This window comes from Podarcis liolepis (assembly GCF_965112155.1).
Source record: "Podarcis liolepis genome assembly, chromosome: 11".
NCBI lineage: Eukaryota > Metazoa > Chordata > Lepidosauria > Squamata > Lacertidae > Podarcis > Podarcis liolepis.
The window spans coordinates 23,894,190-23,916,614 of NC_139565.1; positions in this window are offsets into that span (position 1 = coordinate 23,894,190).

Genomic DNA, 22,425 nt, shown 5'->3' on the forward strand with positions numbered 1-22,425 from the left:
TCATCTTCCTGGCTCAGATTATTAAATCTCCAAATAAAGCTTTAGAATATTAAGTCCACATTTGTGCTTTAAAATGACCTAATGTAGACAGAGTATCTTTTCCCTCCAGGGAGAGTTTGTACATTAGTTTATACATTAGTACAAATTTTCTGGAAGTCTGTTCGTAAATTGAAATATTAAAGTTTAATAAGCTTTGAGAAACCTAGACTATTTTTATCTAAGGCCTGGATAAAACCAACCTTCTCCCTGCCCTTCCACCCTTAAAATTTGTTGTATAGCCCCTAAATGGAAAGGTGCAAACGTCTGGAAATTGAGTTTACTAACATACGTTGGTAACTTATTTTTCAACCCATCTGTTGAGAAAAGGCAGCAGGCACAGTAAAAACTATTTCTCTGGAAGTAATCCAAACATTAGTGTGGTGGGGCAGAGCCACAGAGCCGCCCTCCTGAGAGGCACTACCTGGAGACATTTTCCATTAGTGCACAAAATACAGTGCCACAAATGACCATTATAAGGGGCCAGTTTGCACCTATTCCTAGACTCACTGTTGCATAAATGAAATTGCCTTTTAATTAAAATATTATTTTACAAAAGAGAAATGGAAGCATAATATGCCTTGATTATTTCCGTTTTTGTATTTAAAAAGCAAAACAAATAGAAAACATATAAACATATGTTTGGATATTAGTTTTTGTTCCATGAACAGAATTCATGGGATTTCTGGGAACAAGTTGTGTTGTTTTTTAATGGAACAAAATCTACAGTAAGATGGAAAACAATGTTCCTTTTGGTATATTTCCATTTTATTTATATTGGGGGGGGGGATTCTCCTACTTTTTCTAATTGAAAAGTCCTTGATCAGATTGTCAAAACTAATATTTTAGTTACACATCTGATTCTTTTCCAAGTACGTTTCCGAACACAATTCAAAGCGTCTCCACCCCCATCATTCAGCCTGAGGTCCAGCTTCTGGCGGTTCCCTCGCTGCGAGAAGTGAGGTTACAGGGAACCATGCAGAGAGCCTTCTTGGTAGTGACGCCTGCCCTGTGGAATGCCTTCCCATCAGATGTCAAGGAAATAAACAACTATTGGACTTTTAGAAGACATCTGAAGGCAGCCCTGTTTAGGGAAGTTTTTAATGACTGATGTTTAATCTTTTGTTGGCAGCTGCCCAGAGTGGCTGGGGAAACCCAGTCAGATGGGCAGGGTATAATAATAATAATAATAATTATTATTATTATTATTATTATTATTATTATTATTATTATTATATACTTAGTAGAGATAAGGCATCCAGCCTGCCTTGTTGCATAGTTGTTCTGTTGGGATTTTTTAATATACTTCAACTGAGAAAATGAATGCTCAGCTGAGGAATTTGTGAACACTAATGTTAAAAATCTGGCAATGGAAAATTTCTGTGGTGCCTCCCTTCCCTTGATGTCCTAAAGGTAAAGGTAAAGGACCCCTGACAGTTAAGTCCAGTCGCAGACGACTCTGGGGTTGTGGCGTTCATCTTACTTTACAGTCCAAGGGAGCCGGCATTTGTCTGCAGACAGTTTTTCCAGGTCATGTGGCCAGCATGACTAAACCGATTCTGGTGAAACCAGAGCAGCACACGGAAACGCTGTTTACCTTCCCGCTAGAGCAGTACCTATTTATCTACTTGCACTGGCGTGCTTTCGAACTGTTAGGTTGGCAGGAACTGGGACTGAACAACGGGAGTTCACCCCATCGCGGGGATTTGAACTGCTTACCTTCCGATCGGCAAGCCCAAGGGGCTCAGTGGTTTAGACCACAGTGCCACCCATGTCCCATTGATGGCCTAGGAACATGCTTATTTTGCTTAATGGCTAATACAGCCCTGCTCAGCACTATCTATGTAGGTAAGCTGCAGTGATGTCCCATCACACTGGCTGCAACAAATCAAAACCTTGTTTTTCAGGAATACTAAGTTTCTCAGTGTTCCCCGAGATAAATAAATGTGGTGTAAGCGAGGGAATTATTTCTACATCAAAAGATGTAATGCACATGCTAAATGCACTGATCAAGAAATCTGTGAGAACCTATCTGTCGTTTTATGATGGTGCAAACTGACAGACCCGAAGCCACGAGAGCAGTAACTCCCTGATCTAATGGTTAATATTCTGAGAACCGGCTGAGGAATCTTTTAGATCTGAAGCACCATTTATATGATTTAATAAAAAGGCTTTTTTTAAAAAAAAAAAAGAAAGAAAAAGAATTCTGACGTGCTAATGTTGATAAAAGGGTTCTGGCAAACCAGGATCGTAATTGTAGAATTAAGACAGAAATATTGAGCCAAGAAATGAGGCAGAACTTTTCAAACAAAAAGGCTGCAAGAAAAGGTTCCCTGTAATTGGATTTTAAGCTGCAACACTAAGCAATTTTGGAGCAAACAGTAATAAAGGGCAATATAGTGAGAAAGCATGAAAGTAGGTTTGAGATCAATCACCCAGGATGGCATGCGGGCCCAAATTTCTTCCTCATGCATTTTTTATGCTCATATATATTATAAATACACAAGGATCACAGCCCATATGCTCCACATCATAAACAATACGAAAATAACATGGTTAGGGTTCTGTATATTTTCTGAACAATTTCATTTGGAGGAATGCGTTTGAGTGTACAATTCAGCACCTGTAAGATCCAGATGCTAAATTATTTATTTCAAGTCCAAGCAAGTTTGTGATTCTTTTTCGGAAAAAAATAAGCTAAAAACAAGCATCTGACTCTTGAAATGAAATGAAATTTAGTATATAAATATCTATATCTATGTTATTGTAGGCTATACTGCAAATACTCTTTTAGGATTGTGTAACCCTGGATCAAGTTGAACGGAAGTCTGTCTTCTGTTTGGTTCTTTCGTGTTTTTCCTTTCTTTTGTTTTTTCTTTTCTTTCTTTCTTGTTTCCCTTTTCTTTTTTTCTTTCTTTCTTCTTTGCGGATTCGCAATCTCGTAAATTGTTTATTTTCTTTCCCTTTTTGTATACCTTTTAATGACATGCATATATGCTCTGGGAGTCTGATATGTAATGCGAATCTTTTTTCTAATAAAGCTATATAAAAAAAAATATCTATATCTGTTTGTGTGGTGTGTGTGTGTGTGTGTGTGTAGAGGAGGGGAGTTTGAGAGGAGATGCAAGCAAGGAATTGCTTGCTGAATCAGACTGATATAATGACCAATTTGTTGCAAGCTATTAAGACCTGTTTCAGACTCTCCAAGTTCCCCTATTTTCCAGGAACAGTTGTGGATTTACAGAAGCTCTCCTGGTTTCCGATTTGATCTTGGAACATCCCCCTTTCCCTTAAAGGTAAAGGTAAAGGTAAAGGGACCCCTGAGCATTAGGTCCAGTCGTGACCGACTCTGGGGCTGCGGCGCTCATCTCGCTTTATTGGCCAAGGGAGCCGGCGTACAGCTTCCGGGCCATGTGGCCAGCATGACTAAGCCGCTTCTAGCAAACCAGAGCAGCACACGGAAACGCCGTTTACCTTCCCGCTGGTAAGCGGTCCCTATTTATCTACTTGCACCCAGGGGTGCTTTCGAACTGCTAGGTTGGCAGGCGCTGGGACCAAACGACGGGAGCGCACCCCGCCGCGGGGATTCGAACCGCCGACCATGCGATCGGCAAGTCCTAGGGGCTGAGGTTTTACCCACAGCACCACCTGCGTCCCACCCCATTTTTGTATGGGAAATTAATTTTTTATAGTATTTGTACACAGCCTGCTTAATGATATATTCTGGGTGGTTAACGTATTAAAATTAATAAAATACAATTGACACTTAACTGAAAGAATCAATATAGAAGCCACACAATCAATAGTGAAATGTTGTGACAAATCTTTCTCCTTTCAAATGGAAAGTACTTTCTACATCATTATTACTTTCCAGTACCTCATGGCCGACGTGGGAGAAGGATAGGCTGAGTTAGGATACACCGATATCAATAACAGCAATTTTCTTGGATGACTGTTTAATCGAGAAGAGTAAAATAGAACATAACAATGCTCCAAGGTGATTTGCTTTAAGGTCCTCTTCCTCTCCCCACCCCACCCCAAAAACACCCTTCAGGAAATGGGTAAATGTCCAGGGAAATTTGGACATACAGTATGAGAGCCCATGGAGGCAGTGCCGATTTTGCTGTTCTACCATAAAAATAACTCAAAAACTTTGCGCAAAACTAAAAAGAGCTCAACAACTTTTCTGTCCAGAATTTCACTGTTTGAAATATGGCAACCCTAATAGTACTAAAGTGTTATTATTAAGGATCTCAGTTCTTTGTTCATATCAAAGCAGAACAGCTGTTCTCTCACATCCAGTTTTGAATAGAATACTCCCTTGCTAAATTTCGGTGAATATATGGAATAGGAGATTTGTCTTTCACTAGCAAGTAGGCTCATTTGGCAATTAATTCAGTTCATTTCCCGGTATATTTGTTTCAGTAAATGTTATATTAACTATGACATGTGCACATTTGATCTATCAGGTGATAAAGTTGTTCTAATATCAATTTCATTTTATACTGAATATTGCTATGATTTAGTAGGCACTATTTTGTATTGGGGGAGCCACAAAAGTGTTCTTTGCAGACATAAAACGACTCTAATTTATTGCTTTTATACACTCTTATTTCACTATTGTGGGTTCTTTTTTCAACTTTTCTGCCATAAAGTTGGCAATTCACCACCAGATTCTCAACTTAACTTCTTTGTACAGCTGGTCTGCACACATTTCTTTACCTATAAGAGAGAAGAGGAGAATCTAACTGCAGCTGTTCCACCTGTATTTTAGCAACATACTTTCTTTACTTGGGCAAAAATGTACAAGTCCACAAACCAGCCATTTTTTTCTGTTAAAGTGCAATCATAGGCACCAGGTCATAAAGGTTGGCATTGTCATTTCTGCCCCCTATTATATCACAGCCTGCCATAGCCAGGTTTCGTAACTAAACATTTTGGTGGTTCCTCCTCCTGCCCCACTCCCAAGAAAAAAAAACAAAGGAAGCTGTTTCAGTTGTTCCATGCAGAAACACACAAAATGGCAGCCACCGATAATAAAGAACTGTGGCAAAGAACAACACAACAGAGAGAATGAGCAGTTGCGGAACTTACAACGTGGGAGTGAAAAAAACACATGGCCTGATGGATGGAGGTGGCAAATGAGGCAGATTTGAGATGGAGAGAATGAAACAGAACCAGAATGGAAAGGAAGTGGACTGAAGTCTAAGAGAGAGGAATGAAGGAGGTGCAGGCACCAGCCCAGAGATGGAAAGAAGAAAGAGTCCCTACCAGAAAGGAATGGCAAACTAAGCTGTTAGAATATGCTGAAATAGCAAAACTGACTGGAAAACTCAGAGACCAAGAAGACAAGAAATTCAAGAAAGAATGGGAAAAGTTCATAATTTATTTAGGAGACCCCTGTAAGCAGTTTAAAACATTAGCAGGATTTTAATCTCACTTGTAATGTACAAATACTATGGACACTATGGATAGATACAAAACATTGACTAGGAAATAATATGCAGTTGGAAATGTTGACAATAGGATCCATGGAGGGAATGGGGAGCGAGGAGTCTCAAGATTCAGAGATATCTCATTTTATGGCTATGTATTTGGTATTGTGATTAATTTACATTTGTAAAATCAAATAAAAATTATTATTTTTTTAAAAAAGGAGGAGGTACAGGCACTGATGTGGAGAGAGATGGACCACGCTCTGTGCAGGGGTACTCAAATTGGATGGAAGACCCAAAAGAAATAGAAAGGACTGAGGGACACAGAGAGGAAGCCAACCGTAGGTGCCAACTCTAAGGGGCCCAGGCCCCTTCATCCCCCTTCATGAAATATTTGGGGCAGCCAATATTGAGAACAATAAATTGTGGAGGAGGCTGATTGCAGAGCCGAGCGTGGCATGCTGTAGCTTCAGTGGCTGGCGGCTCCTTCTCCTGTTGCTGCTGCTGTGGACAGGAAGGAGGGAAGTAGCCCCCAGCCAGTGGAGGAGGAGGAGAATTAGGAGACTGAACGCCAGAGAGGAGGAGCCATCAGCCATGAAACTGCACTGCTGCTGCACATTCAGCTCCACCCCCTGGCTACTCCCACCATCCTGGCATCATGCACACCTAATGTGCACATCATTCCGCCCACATTCTGCTCAAGTTGGTACCTCAGAATCCAACCCTCCATTGGGTATATAAATATCATTGGCTAGGCCCGCCAACCAAGAAGTCGTGATTAAAGGTCTCCCCCTGCCCCAAAGTAATAGGATTCCTCATGGGGTTCTAGATGCTGGGGGGGGTGTTCTTGAATCAGGCCTCTGGACTAAATCTAACCTCCCAACGGAATTGGGAAAGAATGGATACTTTATAGCCAATAGCAACCCAGTACAGTGGTACCTCGGGTTACATACGCTTCAGGTTACATATGCTTCAGGTTACAGACTCCGCTAACCCAGAAATAGTGCTTCAGGTTAAGAACTTTGCTTCAGGATAAGAACAGAAATCGTGCTCCAGTGGCGCGGCAGCAGCAGGAGGCCCCATTAGCTAAAGTGGTGCTTCAGGTTAAGAACAGGTTCAGGTTAAGAACGGACCTCCGGAACGAATTAAGTACTTAACCCGAGGTACCACTGCATCTCAATTTGTTTTGTTTTGTTTTTTAAAAAAATTATCTTCATAATTTTTAGTTATTTGAACATCTGTAAAAAGTGAATTGAAAGAATAAAATTATAAGATACCTGTAAATTAAGCAGCTAATTAGAAAACAAAGCTAGTTGGAGATGTTAAATATAAATCAGCGTCCGTAGCCTTTTTTAAAAAACTGTCCTTTAGAAATATTATAATTTTACACTGAACATATGTTTTTAATGAGCATTAAAACTGGCATCTTCTTCAGCCTACCCATCATTTTTTTCAGCTCCAGCAACTGCCTGATTCTCGAAGGTGGTATACTAACTTTACCAGTCTCTGAAGTTAAGTATTGACAAAGCTTTTTATGGCCCATACTTAAGTGCCATGAGGCAGTGGGACTGCAGGCCGTCAAGGTGACACAGATATCTTTGAAAACAGTCACAACGAAGCACATTTTTTGTTAGTCTGAGGAGCTGATGTCATCTTTAGGAGGTGCTATGCTTGCAAATTCAGCTCTTTTGACACCTGCAGCAACATGATCCCAGCGCTGATGTCTGCTAATCTGAATAGCAGGCCAGAGACTTGCAATATTAGCCTCCATGGTCTATTCTAAAAGTGAGAATGCTGCAAAACTGCTCTTCTATGTCCTTCTTCTTACATGTGTGAATTTAGTGTTAAGCCAGCCATGGGGAAAACAGGTATATGGGGAAACGGGAAAAATGTTGCCGCAAGTGATAACACAAACACCTTCAAGTCTGAGATGTATAATTTCCATAGCTGATACAGTATAGAAAGCAGAAGGGGGAACATTTGAAATCAGTGTACATAAGAAATGCAAGAATTAAAATTAAGGAGCACCTCACCTTTGTAATTCTTAGCAAAATACCGTATTTTTCGCCCTATAGGACACACTTTTTCTCCTCCAAAAATGAAGGGGAAATGTGTGTGCGTCCTATGGGGCGAATGCAGGCTTTCGCTGAAGCCTGGAGAGCGAGGGCGGTCGGTGCACACCGACCCCTCTCGCTCTCCAGGCTTCGCGGACCTCTCCGCAAGCAGCAGGAGCGCTCCCGCTGCTTGGGGAGAGTTGCCGGCATCCCGAAGCCTGCGCGCGCTGAGATCAGCGCGTCCAGGCTTCGCGGACCTCTCCGCAAGCAGCGGGAGCGCTCCCGCTGCTTGGGGAGAGTTGCCGGCATCCCGAAGCCTGCGCGCACTGAAATCAGCGCGTCCAGGCTTCGCGGACCTCTCCGCAAGCAGCGGGAGCCAGCGCTGGGCTCCCACGGCTTGCAGAGAGCTGCCTGTTTGGGGGCTGGGGTCGGGGGAAGCTCGGGCCGCCCCAGCCCCGCGCCTGGGGGGGGGAATAATTTTTTCCCCTTTATTTCCCCCCAAAAAAACTAGGTGCGCCTTATGGGACGGTGCGTCCTATGGGGCGAAAAATACGGTATTGATCAAGTTTGTTTTAAAATGGAGAGGTCTCACATCATGGTGTTTCAATTTGAGTTTATAATCTCAGAATTCTCATGCTCACTTGATTTACTTCAACCTTCTTGGATCCTTTTCAAATCAAATTTTCAAATGTGAAAAAGAAGTTGGCTCATGCTCATGCCATACATTTAAAGTGCTATTATACCACTCCATGGGCTTCCCTCAAAGAATCCTGGGAACTGAAGTTTCTTGAGGTTACTAAGAATTGTTAGGAGACCACCATTCCCATAAGAGAGCTACAATTACCAGAATTCCATAGGAAGAAGGCTTGATTATTAAACTACTCTTTGAACTGTAGCCAGAGCTATTTTTTCCAGAAAAAGAGATGATGGAACTCACCATTAACACCTTCTTTGTTCTCTTATAATAGAAATGGCACCCACCTGAGAGGTGCCAAAACTGAGTCCCAGCAAGTTCTGACTCAAAAAAAAAAGCCCTGACTGTAGCTCTGTGTGGGGAATTGGGGTTCCCTAGAGGCTGGACTGGATGAATCCCAAGCCAGAATTAAGATTGCCGGAAGAAATATCAACAACCTCAGATATGCAGATGACACAACTTTGATGGCAGAGAGTGAGGAGGAATTAAAGAACCTCTTAATGAGGGTGAAAGAGGAGAGTACAAAATATGGTCTGAAGCTCAACATCAAAAAAAAAAAAAAACGACGATCATGGCCACTGGTCCCATCACCTCCTGGCAAATAGAAGGGGAAGAAATGGAGGCAGTGAGAGATTTTACTTTCTTGGGCTCCATGATCATTGCAGATGGTGACAGCTGTCACGAAATTAAAAGACGCCTGCTTCTTGGGAGAAAAGCAATGACAAACCTAGACAGCATCTTAAAAAGCAGAGACATTACCTTGCAGTCAAAGGTCCGCATAGTTAAAGCTATGGTTTTCCCAGTAGTGATGTATGGAAGTGAGAACTGGACCATAAAGAAGGCTGATGGCCGAAGAATTGATGCTTTTGAATTATGGTGCTGGAGGAGACTCTTGAGAGTCCCATGGACTGCAAGAAGATCAAACGTATCCATTCTGAAGGAAATCAGCCCTGCGTGGTCACTGGAAGGACAGATCATGAAGCTGAGGCTCCAATACTTTGGCCACCTCATGAGAAGAGAAGACTCCCTGGAAAAGACCCTGATGTTGGGAAAGATGAAGGGCACAAGGAGAAGGGGACGACAGAGGACGAGATGGTTGGACAGTGTTTTTGAAGCTACCAGCATGAGTTTGACCAAAGTGCGGGAGGCAGTGGAAGACAGGAGTGCCTGATGTGCTCTGGTCCATGGGGTCACAAAGAGTCGGACACGACTAAACGACAACAAAAACTCTCAGCACCATTTCGGGATACTTGGAAGCAAACGATGAATGTTAAAGTACAATAATAGTGATTAAAATATAAGGTGTGGATGTGAACTTAGATTCAGATTTGGTGGGCTGGGCTGTCCCCAGATAGCATAAGTTGGGGGAGCACAGGACAGGGGGTGGCAAGAGTTCAGAGCTATGTTTGCTGCACAACCTGCCCTACTAGAGCCTCTGGTGAAGGGAGCACGCAGATTTCAACTGCTAGTCTCGTCAGTTCCTGCACATGGAATTGTCCTTTGCCTCAGGCGGCAAAACCTCTGAGGCCACCTTGCTCTTACTGAGTATTTGGTTGAGGTGTATAAAGCATCTGACAGTAGTAAGTGAAGCAGAAATAGAACTTTAGATGGGCTGATGAGCCAAGGATATCTCAGTGAGCAAAAACAAAAATTAGAAGAAATGTTCATCAATCAAATGGACTATATTTACACATTGTTCACAAATTGGGGGAAAGCTCCTTGGTTTCACCCCTAATTAATCTAGCTACATTGAATAATGGGTACTGTCTTATAACCTTGTAGACTCTCTGTAATAAATACATGGAAGAATATATGGGCTCTGTCAGTGATTTCTCATCCAAATGCAAAAATCAACCTCCAATGCTCCATATTTTAGCTACTCAGCCAAATAATGGCGCTCTGTGCTCCTCCAAGTCATGGGGCCTCTAGGCAATGCTGTGCTGCAAATAAACAATAACAAAGAAGGTGACCTTAAACATTTGATCAAATAATCACTTGCTTGGGAAGAGGAATTAACTGTGCTACCCCTTTAAAAGAGCCACACTTGAACTGCCAAAAAGGCAGGAACCCTAATTAATTCTTCTCTCCCTTGCCTGTGAATGACTGAAGTCAATTAAAATGTCTCTCAGGTGCATATATAACACAGATTTCTGAAAAGGCTGTCAACTTCTCTTTCTCAAAGCAAGAAGATGAAAGGGGCATCTGAAGGGTTTTGTGTGTTGAAAATCTCAGTTATTCAAGCTGTACCTATTTCATTTTGATATAACAGTCTTAATGGGAATTGTCTGAGGGAAGAGGTCTGTTTTCATTTTAAAAATCCATGAGGGGGAAAACGAATGCAGACTCCCCCGCCCCTTCTTTTGCCCTTCTTTGTAGCTTCAGATATGGTCTGCCTTATTCCAGAAGGAAACAAATTCACCTGAAAGCTCACCAAATTATCAAACTTTTAAGGAGAATTCTGTTCACAGATTCAGCTGCCCACCCAGAGATCAGGACAGGGTCACCAGACACAATCCTTTCCCCCTTCTACATATTTATTGGATATGTCATCTGAAAAATACTAATGATGTTCTGAAAACTGTATTTCTTACCACTCTCGGGTCACAGAGTTGCGTGAAATGGTGGCAGTTTATAATGATGATGATTCACATACTGGATAAATGAAGATGGTTACTGTGAAGGCCAAATCCCAGATCTCCGTTTGAGAGATCTGGCCACAACCAAATGCACCCCACTTCTCAGCCCACCTTTCCCCCTTAAACAATTTTTTGCCACCAGAAAAAGGAAGGGTTGTTAGAAATAAATCAAGGCTGCCCCGTTATCAATTATCCTAAATAATTCCTGGGGTCTCCATGAAGCCTTTTAAAGTAATATGACCTTCCAGGCATGAGGGTGTTAAAATAAGAGAGACCTTGCCAAGGTTTTGTGATGATTTCAAAAGTATACTAAAATAGAGAGAGAAACAGAGTTTAAATGAAATAGGTGCACGAGTTACAGAAAATGAGTATAAGCCCTTTGGAGCAACAGTGACAAAATAAAACAGATGAAAACACGTCCACAATCCTTGATCAACACCTTGGGTTACAAGTTTCAGGAAGTCTGGTGCTTTTTAATCTCCTTCCCTCAGACAAGGGATATGCAGTTCTGTGCATCAGCACTGGTGGATGCCTTTGTCTTGATGTTCAGAGCCTTGGGGCAAATTCCCTTCTAATTATTTTTTCCTAGAAATAGTGTGTTCTCTTGACTATCCTATTCAAAGCACATACGCATGTTATCTGAGACATGACATAATTATTTCCTGTGGCAGGTAGCCAACATTATGTTCTCCAGGACCACAATTCCCATCGGCCACAGTCAACATGGCCAACAGGTCAGGGATGGTGGAAGTTGTGGGCTACTTTGTATATATGGAGTTCACTGCCACAGGATGTGATGATGGCCACTTCCTGAGATGGACTGTTTTTATGAAAGCTTAGAGAAGTCATGGAGATTGGTCTACGGGTGGCTAGGATAGCTAGAGAGACTATGCCTCTACATACCACATGTTTGGGATAAAAAAATGGAGAATAATAATAATAATAATAATAATAATAATAATAATAATAATAATTTGTTATTTATACCCCACCCATCTGGCTGGGTTTCCCCAGCCACTCTGGGCCGCTTCCAACAAAATATTAAAAATACAATAAAACATCAACATTAAAAACTTCCCTAAACAGGGCTGCCTTCAGATGTCTTCTAAAAGTCAGACAGTTGTTTATTTCCTTGACATCTGATGGGAGGGTGTTCCCCAAGGGCGGGCGCCACTACCGAGAAGGCCCTCTGCCTGGTTCTCTGTAGCTTAACTTGTCACAAGGAGGGAACTGCCAGAAGGCCCTTGGAACTGGACCTCAGTGTCCGGAATGAACAATGGGGGTGGAGACGCTCCTTCAGGTATACTGGGCCGAGGCCATCCATTTGCCACCATTGCTGAAAACAGGATGTTGGAATAAATCAGGGTGGAGAACCTATGAGCTTCCAGATTGACTTGGAGCCAGTGTGGTGCAGTGGTTAGGGTGTTGGACTAGGACCTAGGAGATCAGGGTTTAAATGCTCACTCAGTCATGACGCTCACTGGGTGACCTTGAGCCAGTTGCTATCTCTTAGCCTACCCAATCTCACAGGGTTGTGAGAATGAAATAGGGAGGAAGAGAACTATGTACTGTACATCACCTTGAGTGTCTTGGAGGAAAGGTGGAATATAAATGTAATAAATAAATAAAATTAGCTGCGCAGGATGGGGCTGATGGGCATCACGTAGATGTTAAATAGCATGGGAGACAATTTGGAGCTTACAGCACCTCATAGCTTAAGAGACTAGGGGCCAAGAGGCACTCATCCAATGCTATCTTCTGGAACTATCCCTGGAGATAACACATGAACACATTGTGTCCTGATACCTATCTCCCATAAGATGGTTCAGGAGGATATTATGGTACCCTTGAGAGACCTAATAAGAGGAACAGGGTCCCCTTACTCTCATCCCTCCCCTGATAGAGGCCATCCATCAGGGTTAAGGCAGATTTAGCTCCAAATCTGTGTCTGAACCCAGATTGGAATAGGTCTATAACCAGTTTCTTCCAGGAACGCCTGCAGATGCACTGGTATGATCCTGTCAAGTACCTTGCCCCTAAAGGGTCCACGATGGGCTTTTTCAGGGCTGAGCTATCATCTCCTTCAAAGTCATCTTTCCCCCACTAACTAGGTTTAATCAGCCATGAAGGCCAAAAGTTATGCCAGCAGTATCCAGGGAAACATCCTATCAATTTCCTTGCTGTTTCTTTTTTTTAGTACATATTTAAAATATGTATTTGATTGCAAAGCTATTTTGATGAACAGCAACTGGATTTAAACAAATTAAAGAGTATTAAGTACTGCAGGAAAACCAAAAAGCCTCTCCTAATACCTCATTAGGTCCATATTACTTGTGACATTTCCCTGAAACAGCCAACCCCATAAACTATGACCAATTTAAAATATACTGGGAACTCATCAGTTTTTTGTTCTAAGATATCCTGTGCACAATCCAAGCTTAAAGCTCAAACACTCTGTTCTTTAACTGATTTAAAATCAACCACAGAACATGACTCAAAAAGGTGTAGGGGGGGCTTTGAGAATAGATACCTAAAAATATTGTATGCAAAGCATCGCTTCTGTTGGGTTTTAAAACATTGTTTGCTTCTCAAGTGTCACTTTTGTCACAGTGCTTTCAAAATCACACACTCTGGAGCATTTATATTTTTTTAGGCTAAAAACTAGAGAGGTGATGCATCTGAAATGATCGTGCGACGTTCCAGTTTAATTTCAGATTAAACTATATGTCACATCCTGATACTTGCTTTGCCAGAGGTGGGTCTGCTTCATTTATTTTTACAAGGGTGTTGTTTGATGCCCTCTCTGCATTCCTTGGTCACAGTGGCAGCTGTGATGTGTAGATAGCTGATATTTTTTAAGACACTAGCTGTGTGTTTCTCAGAGTACAAGTATGCCTCCTCAGTCGAGATTGTTTCACATGAATGAACAGCACATTGGGGAATATGCCATTACACAAACACAGTCCAGAATCATCAATTATCTCTACTGCTGCACTTAAAGTCACATTTATCACAAAATGAATTACTTTTGTTTATTGTGGTTTATGAAATGAACCCACAAAGCACATGCATAAGAAAATGTATAGGGGAAGGCATCCTGCATTGAGACCAGCACCTTAGTTCTGATTCCATGTCATTTATACAATGGACCTCTGAAGGATCAAACTACATGTTATTTTAAGTGCATATTTTAAGTGAATGCTGATGCCTGCTTCTCGTTTTTTAAAAGCTTGAACTGGCAGCTTCATAGGAGGACACAGCCCCAGTTTAATTCCCCATTTCTCAAAGCTGCTGTTTAGTCTGGGAGAGAAGCTGCCATTGGCACCAGATGAGGATGGTGCTAAAAAGGGGAGTGAAATGTAAACAGGTTGCATCACTATCTACACTTGCGTGAAAAGCCAAGTCACAGGATGTATGACATTGAGCTTAAAACTTCACTGAAGGATGGAAGGTGGCAGAAATGGGCATGCCAAGCTCCGCAGAGAACACTACCATGGAAGTGATGAACCAGCCACATAAGGGAGCCAAAGGTAGTTCATATAATGCCAATTGGTTCTAACTTGCACACCTAGCTATTCATGCGAATAGTCTTTTGCACAAGCAGTGTGGTGTCAGAAGAGAAGGATGCTCATGAAAGGCCTTGTGGGTAAATCTCTGAGCAGGGTGCACTGGAAATGCAAGAAACCCCTTTTATAAGCCCATGATCTTCATGAATGCTGCCTCCAGTGCCCCAAGTGCTATCAGTGGGGGTTGTGTGCGTTGAACTTAGGAACAGAGAAACATAATCAAATACATGTTAAGGAGTATTATATATTAAATTTTAACTGACCCTCATGTGGTACTTTACTTCTGCCTCCAGCATAACAGGCAGTGCTGATGAAATAAATAAAAAAATTGTCCAGCCCAGAGTGGCTGAGGCAACCCATCCAGCACACCAGTACAAGTAGATAAATAGGTACCACTGCGGTGGGAGGGTAAAGAGCATTTTTGTGCACTTTGGTTTTCGTCATGGTGTTCCATTGTGCCAGAAGAGTTTAGTCATGCTGGCCACATGACCCAGAAAGCTGTCTGTGGACAAACACCGGCTCCATTGCCCTGAAGGCAAGATGAGTGCTGCAACCCTATAGTCACCTTTGACTGGACTTTACTGTCCAGGGGTCCTTTACCTTTACCTTTTATGTAAACAATAACATTATTATTATTATTATTATTATTATTATTATTATTATTATTATTATTATTATTAATTTTAGAATGCTCAGCAGACAAGGGGCCCCTGATCCAGATTTAATCTCTTGTAGGGAGGGTTCAGTTATTTGACCTCTCTTGATCTGAATGGGACCAAGCCTGAATGGGACCATTACACTGCCATGTCCTTCAGGAGGAAAGCTCTCATTGGCATTGATGGCTAATGGTATGAATGGTGTCATGACTAGTTTCACTTTGTGTCTTATTTAAATTAGAAATTGCGCACCTCTCCCTCCTGAGAAAGGGCAAAGCGAAGCATGCTCTTTAGATGGAGAACCTTGTTTTTAAAAAATAGTTAATATTTTTAGGGCTGTCATATTTCAAAAAGTAAGAACCAGGGTGCTATGTATTCAGTGGTCTGTGCTTGCCTGACCTTGAGTCTGGACTAAGGATTCTGAGCCCCTTTTCTCTGATTCAATACATGATATGCAATCACAGAACATTTCAGGATTTGGGCCTCTGCCATTGGCCCTTAAACTCTGAGTCATGATTCGCAGCTTGGAAGTTTAGACAGCCAATCACGTTGGGAGTGGGAGTGGCCCAGGCCTTCAGAAATGTATGTAAGCAGTTGCTTTGCAGCTGTTGTCCAGTTCTGTTATTTCAATAAAGGTTCTTACTGTTATCACTGTGCCTTGCCTCGTGGGAACCCACCTACACTTTTTTCTTCCAAAAACCGTGATTTTTTCAATTGATTCATCTTGGATCCAGGACAAACCACAGCCTTCCAGACCCCACCCCCGGGACGTGACTTCTACCTTTGAAATCCTGGTATTGTCCAGGAAAATCCAGACATATGGCAGCCCTAGACCACATTTCCTTAAAAAGGGGGGAACCACAATTATATTTTGGGTGAGAGGGACAGCAGCTCTCTAAGGTTCCAGACAGTGGTCCCTTCCAGCCTTACTGGGAGACAACAAGGAATGAACCTGGGACCTCCTCAGGCAAGGCAAAATGCTCTGCCAATGCACTACGCCCCCCCCCCCCAAACACTTCCTGTTCCCTCTGCATCCAGGTCACATTTACAGCGACTCCCAGTCGACTGAAATAAAGCAGTTGCTGAGAAAACTCCCCCCCCCCCAACTCCGCTTGCTTGTAAAGTGGTCACTGCTTATCTGCTTTCTGGCATACAATTCCACATGAAGGAAGAGGAGAACAAGGTCCTATAGAGAAGATAATCAAAATACGACCAGGAGAGAGCAGTTGAAAGTGAGCAATAGGGAATTCCGCTTTCGCGTGTGAGCTCATGCGCACACCTGCCCGCACACCTGCTCCCCTTGGGTTTCCGTTATTGTTACTAACATCCTGCGTTTGATTTGCAATTTGTAAAGCTCCTTTGACATGCTGGATGTGAATGCTTGCTGTGACTGCCACAGCTGCGCTAAAGGCAGAAATTAGCACGCTCAAGGTCAGGCAGCTGGGCTGCAATGCCTCATATTTCTATTACAATTTACCTGCTGCTCAGCAGCTCCACAGAACTCGGGCCCTATAAGCAGGCATGTCATGTTCAATTCTCTTCCCATCAAGCATTTTTAATGCTACTTTCTACCTTAGACTGCCTCCTAAAATGCAGTCTCTCAAAAGAGAGAGAGAGAGAGACATTCTCTCTCTCTTTCTCTTTTTCTTTCCCTCTCTCTTTCTCTCAGCTGCTCTGGCCACACTCGGAACAAAGTCTCAGGGCAGAACAGCTGCAGAACTTAATTTAGCTTTTCAGTAATGAATTCATTCAGCTCATTCATATGCGCGTCATGATTAAGTACCCACAACTTTCAAGTAAGATCCAAAAACCAATCTCTTTAAATGGAGTGAGTCTGCAGTAGATTTAGACCTGAGAGACCTGTGTGACATTTGGAAAGTATCCACTTCGGTGCAGGGAGATTTAGCTGCGAGTGCAGCCTGGCTACACACACACACACACACACACACACACACACACAGACCGCAGGAACGCACACTGAAGTTGGACTGGTTTCAAACCTGCACAGGAACAAATGGTTATTATCAGCTGCGTCTGCACTTTGGAAATAGGAAAAGGAGGAAAGCTAGTGTCTGTTTTCCTGCCTTTCTTTCTTGATGAAGGTGGTCTCAGACTTGGGTTGTGGGGGTTTCCCCCTCCGCAAGTTCAGCTTTGCAGTTGCCTCACAGAAGAGGGAAAGCAGATGTGATTGGTTTAAGAACTGTCCAATTTTTGAGCAGAAATATTCTGGACAGAATTCAAAAGGCAAACGTGTTCAAAGGCACTCCTGTTCAGGGTCAAGCTATATCCACAAGAAGAAAATGTTTGTCGATGGCGGTGACCTTGGGCCAGTCACTGCCCCTCAGCTTAACTTTACCTCACAGGTTTGTTGTGAGGATTAAATGTGGAAGGGGAGAACCATGTGTGCCACACCTGGAGCTCATTGCTGAAAAAGGATGGGATGTAAATTCAATAAAATAATACTAGCGAGTGAATAAAATATGATTTCGTGAACTCAATACAATTCTAATGGAGAATAGGGTCACCTGCAATTTGCTCTTGACTTTAGCTTTCTTTGACTCTGCCCCTCGCCCAACGCATTTGAGTGAAAATGTGGCCAAGGGGCCAGGATTGTGCCTGCTGGTGACAGCCTTCTTCCCATCTCCGTGCCATCCAGCTCCCCACCAGTGACTGTAGGTTTGGCGGCATGCATGTGTGAAAGAAGCGCCACAAAAGGCTCACACTTCTGAGGATGAGTGTGTGTACACGTAACATCACTAGGGTTACAGTGAGTGGCAGCTAGCAGGCATGATCCCACAATCCATGAATGCATGGTTTGGGAGTCTAAAAACTCAGCATTTCTAAAGATTGTTGGAAAGAGACAGTTTTTGTTGGCAGACATTTTGTTGGCATCTTTATCTCATTCACCCTCACAAGATGGCAGGGAACCTGAGGCCCTCCAGATGTTGTTGAACTACAGCTCCAGTTATCCCTGATCTGATGGGAGATGACATCCAGCTACACCTGGAGGGCCACAGGTTCCCCACATCCCTGGTGCAAGGGCACAAATTATTGCCGGCATTTTATTACTGATGAGATAAAAAGGGGTGCCGGTAAATGGGGAGATTTCATTAACATTTTGGGGTGCGTCTCCCAGATGGTTTGTTTTTTGAAGGGCTTTGAAACTGTTTATATAAATAAATTAGTGTTAGAGAAAAATAGGAGCTATAGAGGGCCTTCTCAGTAGTGGCGCCCACCCTGTGGAACGCCCTCCCGTCAGAAGTCAAGGAGATAAGTAACTATACAGTCTTTAGAAGACATCTGAAGGCAACCCTGTATGGGGAAGTTTTTAATGCTTGATGTTTTATTATGTTTCTGTATATGCTGGAAGCCACCTAGAGCGGCTGGGGCAACCCAGTTATATGGGCAGGGTACAAATATTACTGCTGCTGCTACTACTACTACTACTACTACTACTACTACTACTACTACTACTACTAATGAATTGGGTGAATTCTCCCAGTTGAGCCAACTCTCCCCCAATTCACTTTCACACATGTTGTGGGTCAGTATGCATAATCAGATGGGCAGCCATTCTCCCCACACGAGCTTACGAGTCATGCAGAACCTTAAGATTTTTGTTCATTTATTTCCTTACATTTATATGCAGAACTACCTTTCTTCCACCATGAAAACCAAGGCAGTGATGTGCATGTGGTTCCCAAGGGAGTCACCTATCCAGAGAGCAACCAGACCCAGGCACTCTCCACTTCAGTTTCAGTGAGCCAGTGTGGTGTAGTGGTTCAGAGTGGTGGACTCATAATCTGGTGAACCGGGTTCGCTTCCCCGCTCCTCCACATGCAGCTGCTGGGTGACCTTGGGCTAGTCACACTTCTCTGAAGTCTCTCAGCCTCACTTACCTCACAGAGTGTTTGTTGTGGGGAAGGAAGGGAAAGGAGATTGTTAGCCGCTTTGAGACTCCTTAGGGTAGTGATAAAGCGGGATATCAAATCCAAACTCCTCCTCCTCCTCCTCCTCCTCTTCTTCTTCTTCTTCTTCTTCTTCTTCTTCTTCTTCTATGTGGTCAGCTATCAGATCATATCGTGAACTTGGCTAGGTTCAGAGGTGGGGGGGGGGGAATCCTAATGCTGGAATACCAAAACCTGAAAATGTCTTCTGTGCAATACTGTGCACTATCTCGCCTCCAGTTCTGAGAAGGCAAAGCTGGACCAGTAAATGGCAATGTCTGTCTGCTATGTTATGTTGATCTGTAAGACCACAGCTCAACTATATCATATTCACATCCTCTTCAGACAGCAGAAACAAATCATTATGGCTAGCAGTAAAACTTAACCCACTCCTTCCTTTGAATCATAGAGCTGAGGCCCTGGAGTGCATTTTTCTGATGATTCATCAGACTGCCCTAAGATTAATAATAAAGCCCCTCTTATCTTTTTGCCTGGTCAACAGCACGCTGAACTTAAGGGAAAGCCTTGCATTGAATTTAGTAGCTCCTGCTTGGGCCCTTTGTTTTGCACCAGTGTTTATTGCTCTGGCATGAAAAATGCTCTTCCACATGCAAAAGTAGCAGATACTGTAAGATTTATAAAGATTTAACGGGTCATATTCATTCCAGCATTTATTTCATAAAGGGGAAGAACAGCACAGTGTGTGTGTTTTCTGGGGGTAATCAAGGGTAGGCAATATCATTTTTGCAAGAAAGAAAACACTGGAGACAACTGCTCCTCTTACAAAAATTGGTCAGGTGAGTATCTTGCAGAAGAAAGGGGCAGGTCAAAACAACGGATGATGAAGTCCTTTGAATTGCATTGCTACTTTTCAAACACCTGTAGCATCACAATGTGAAACGGACAACTCTGTGTTGTGCAAGTCAAACAGAGCCAGTTCCACCATTAGGCAGAATGAGGCAACTGCCTCAGATGGCAGGTGTTCAGGTCCAACAGCAGGCAGCCCCTGGCTATTCCTCCACAGCCTGCATCTGTTTCCGTCTGTTGCCACATGGCATCTCCTGGGCCTCATAATGCGACCTGCTGCCTCAGCCTCCAGTGCGGTGAAGGATGCTATCTCATCAGCAGTGTTGAGGTCAGGTTCAAATGCCTGTCCAGTCAGTTTCTGCATGTGGAATTGGGAGGTGTAAGATCTCAGCTTTTTCTTCAGGCAGCAAAATGTTTGGGGCTTTCTGAAGCCAGGTTTGTTTGTTTAAAGCAAGGGTAGCTAATGTGGTCCCTTCACTACAGTCCCCATCATCTTCAGCCAACATGTCCAACAGACAGAGGTGAAGAGAAATATAGCAACTTCTGAGGGCACCAGGTTGGGGTGGCTAACTCTGATTCTAAAATAAGCTAACCCAGAGGATTGCACTTTCATTCCAAAGTGAATGGAAACAAAGTTTCCTATCATTCCCCCCAACAGTCATTTGTGACCCCTGAAAAGTCTCTCTCCAGGGTTGAAAGGATTGAGTGTCCTCCTGAACAATATGGGCTGGGCTGAAACTTAGGGAGCTGGTATAAGGAACCTTGACAGTTAAGTCCAGTCAAAGGCAACTATGGGGTGCGGCGCTCATCTCGCTTTTCAGGCCAAGGGAGCCAGCGTTTGTCCACAGACAGCTTTCCGGGTCATGTGGCCAGCATGACTAAACCACTTCTGGCACAACGGTACACTGTGATGAATGCCAGAGCACACAGAAACACCGTTTACCTTAGTTGATGTAAGAAGAATGGGATGGGGAAACGTTTCTTCCATGAAGAATATCTTAGGTCCCAATTTCCCTTCCCCTGCAAAGCCCTTATTGCCCCTTCCCCACCTACATAGTTCTGGGTTGTTCTAGAATAGGACATCCAGGGTCACAGGTGGCTTTGGGTGGAAGGGAGGAACGGGAAAACATCTATTCCTTGAACTTCTGTAAGTTCTTAGGATACAAGCTAATGAAGAACACTTCACATGTGCGCTAACTAGCCTTTACACAAACACAAGACGGTCTTTTCTAGGTTGAGCAGATCCTCTGCAGTTGGCACCAACCTCCAAAGGGAGAGAGGGAGGATGAGTCCCTTTTGCAACCCAAATGGTTGTTATCCACCATAGCAGCAAAATCCCAGGGAGGTATTGCAAAAGAGATCTGCAATAACTCTCTCTCTCTCTCTCTCTCTCTCTCTCTCTCTCTCTCTGTGTGTGTGTGTGTGTGTGTGTTGGACTCTGTTGCTGTTTCCAGAAGAGCCATCCGCAAGGATGGCTCATATAAGCAGAATCTTCCTTCCTTTCCCCCCTCTATTAGCATAAGGAGACAATGTATAAGCCATTTATAAGACTTGGGCTAATAACTAATGTATGCACAATAAAGTGGGACTGTCAACTGATTATAGCGTTTTGGTTTATTAATGATCCTGCTTAACTCAATTAAGCAATCAATTAATTGATTAAAAACGCAGTATTATGGAATTAGAATAGACCTCAGGGGCCAGCAAGTGGGCTGCCATAACATAGCAACAGCTCCCTTTTTAACCTGCTTGGAATTCTTATTACATCCAGCGTATCTCAGCCCAACTCAAGGGCCTTTGCCTCTTTAACCTCCCCTATGCAAATGAAGGAAGCCAGGCGAAATCAGATTGTAGACAGGAATCTTTGTTCCTTCTCTCTGTGTCAAATCCTGCCATCTGTCTATTTACACCAGGGATGGCAAACCACCTTCTTTTTGCTTGGCAGCCACATTTTCCCTTAGCCAGCCTCCACAAGCTACATCCCTAGCAGTCAGTGTGGCCATCCCACAGGCACACACACTGGCCACAAATGCATAAATGCACATAGCCCACCATCAGCTGATCTATGCAAACCATCTGAGAGGGAGGAGTTATGCCCACTGCACTCATCAAATGGTGACTGGGGAGGGTCCCCTTTACAGTTTCACTTTGGGCACTGGGCTGGGTGGGGAAGTTTAAAATCTCTCCACCAACCCCAGCACTGGGTTGATGTCAGCTGGCAGCCAAGAAAAGTTGAGGCAGCTGCCTTTAATAAACATAGTAATAAGCAAGTATAATCACATCATTCTTCGTCTAACCCCAAAAGTTAATTATACGATGTTGCACTGCATGCATGGGCAACAGTTCAGAAAATCTTGCTGCAGCAACAGTTAGTTTCTTAAACAGTGATCTCCCCACTGTGCAACATATTGTCTTAGTCACACCATTGCTGTGTGGCTTGAATGTTATTGTTGGCAGTGCCAGAAAACTGTCCGGAAGGGCAAGGAGCAGGTCTGTGGCAATGCTGGGGAAGCTGTCCAGCTAAAGATTCCAAACTACCCCACAGAGCTAGGAACTGAACACAATGCGGAGTTGCCACAGCAACAGCTGGGCAG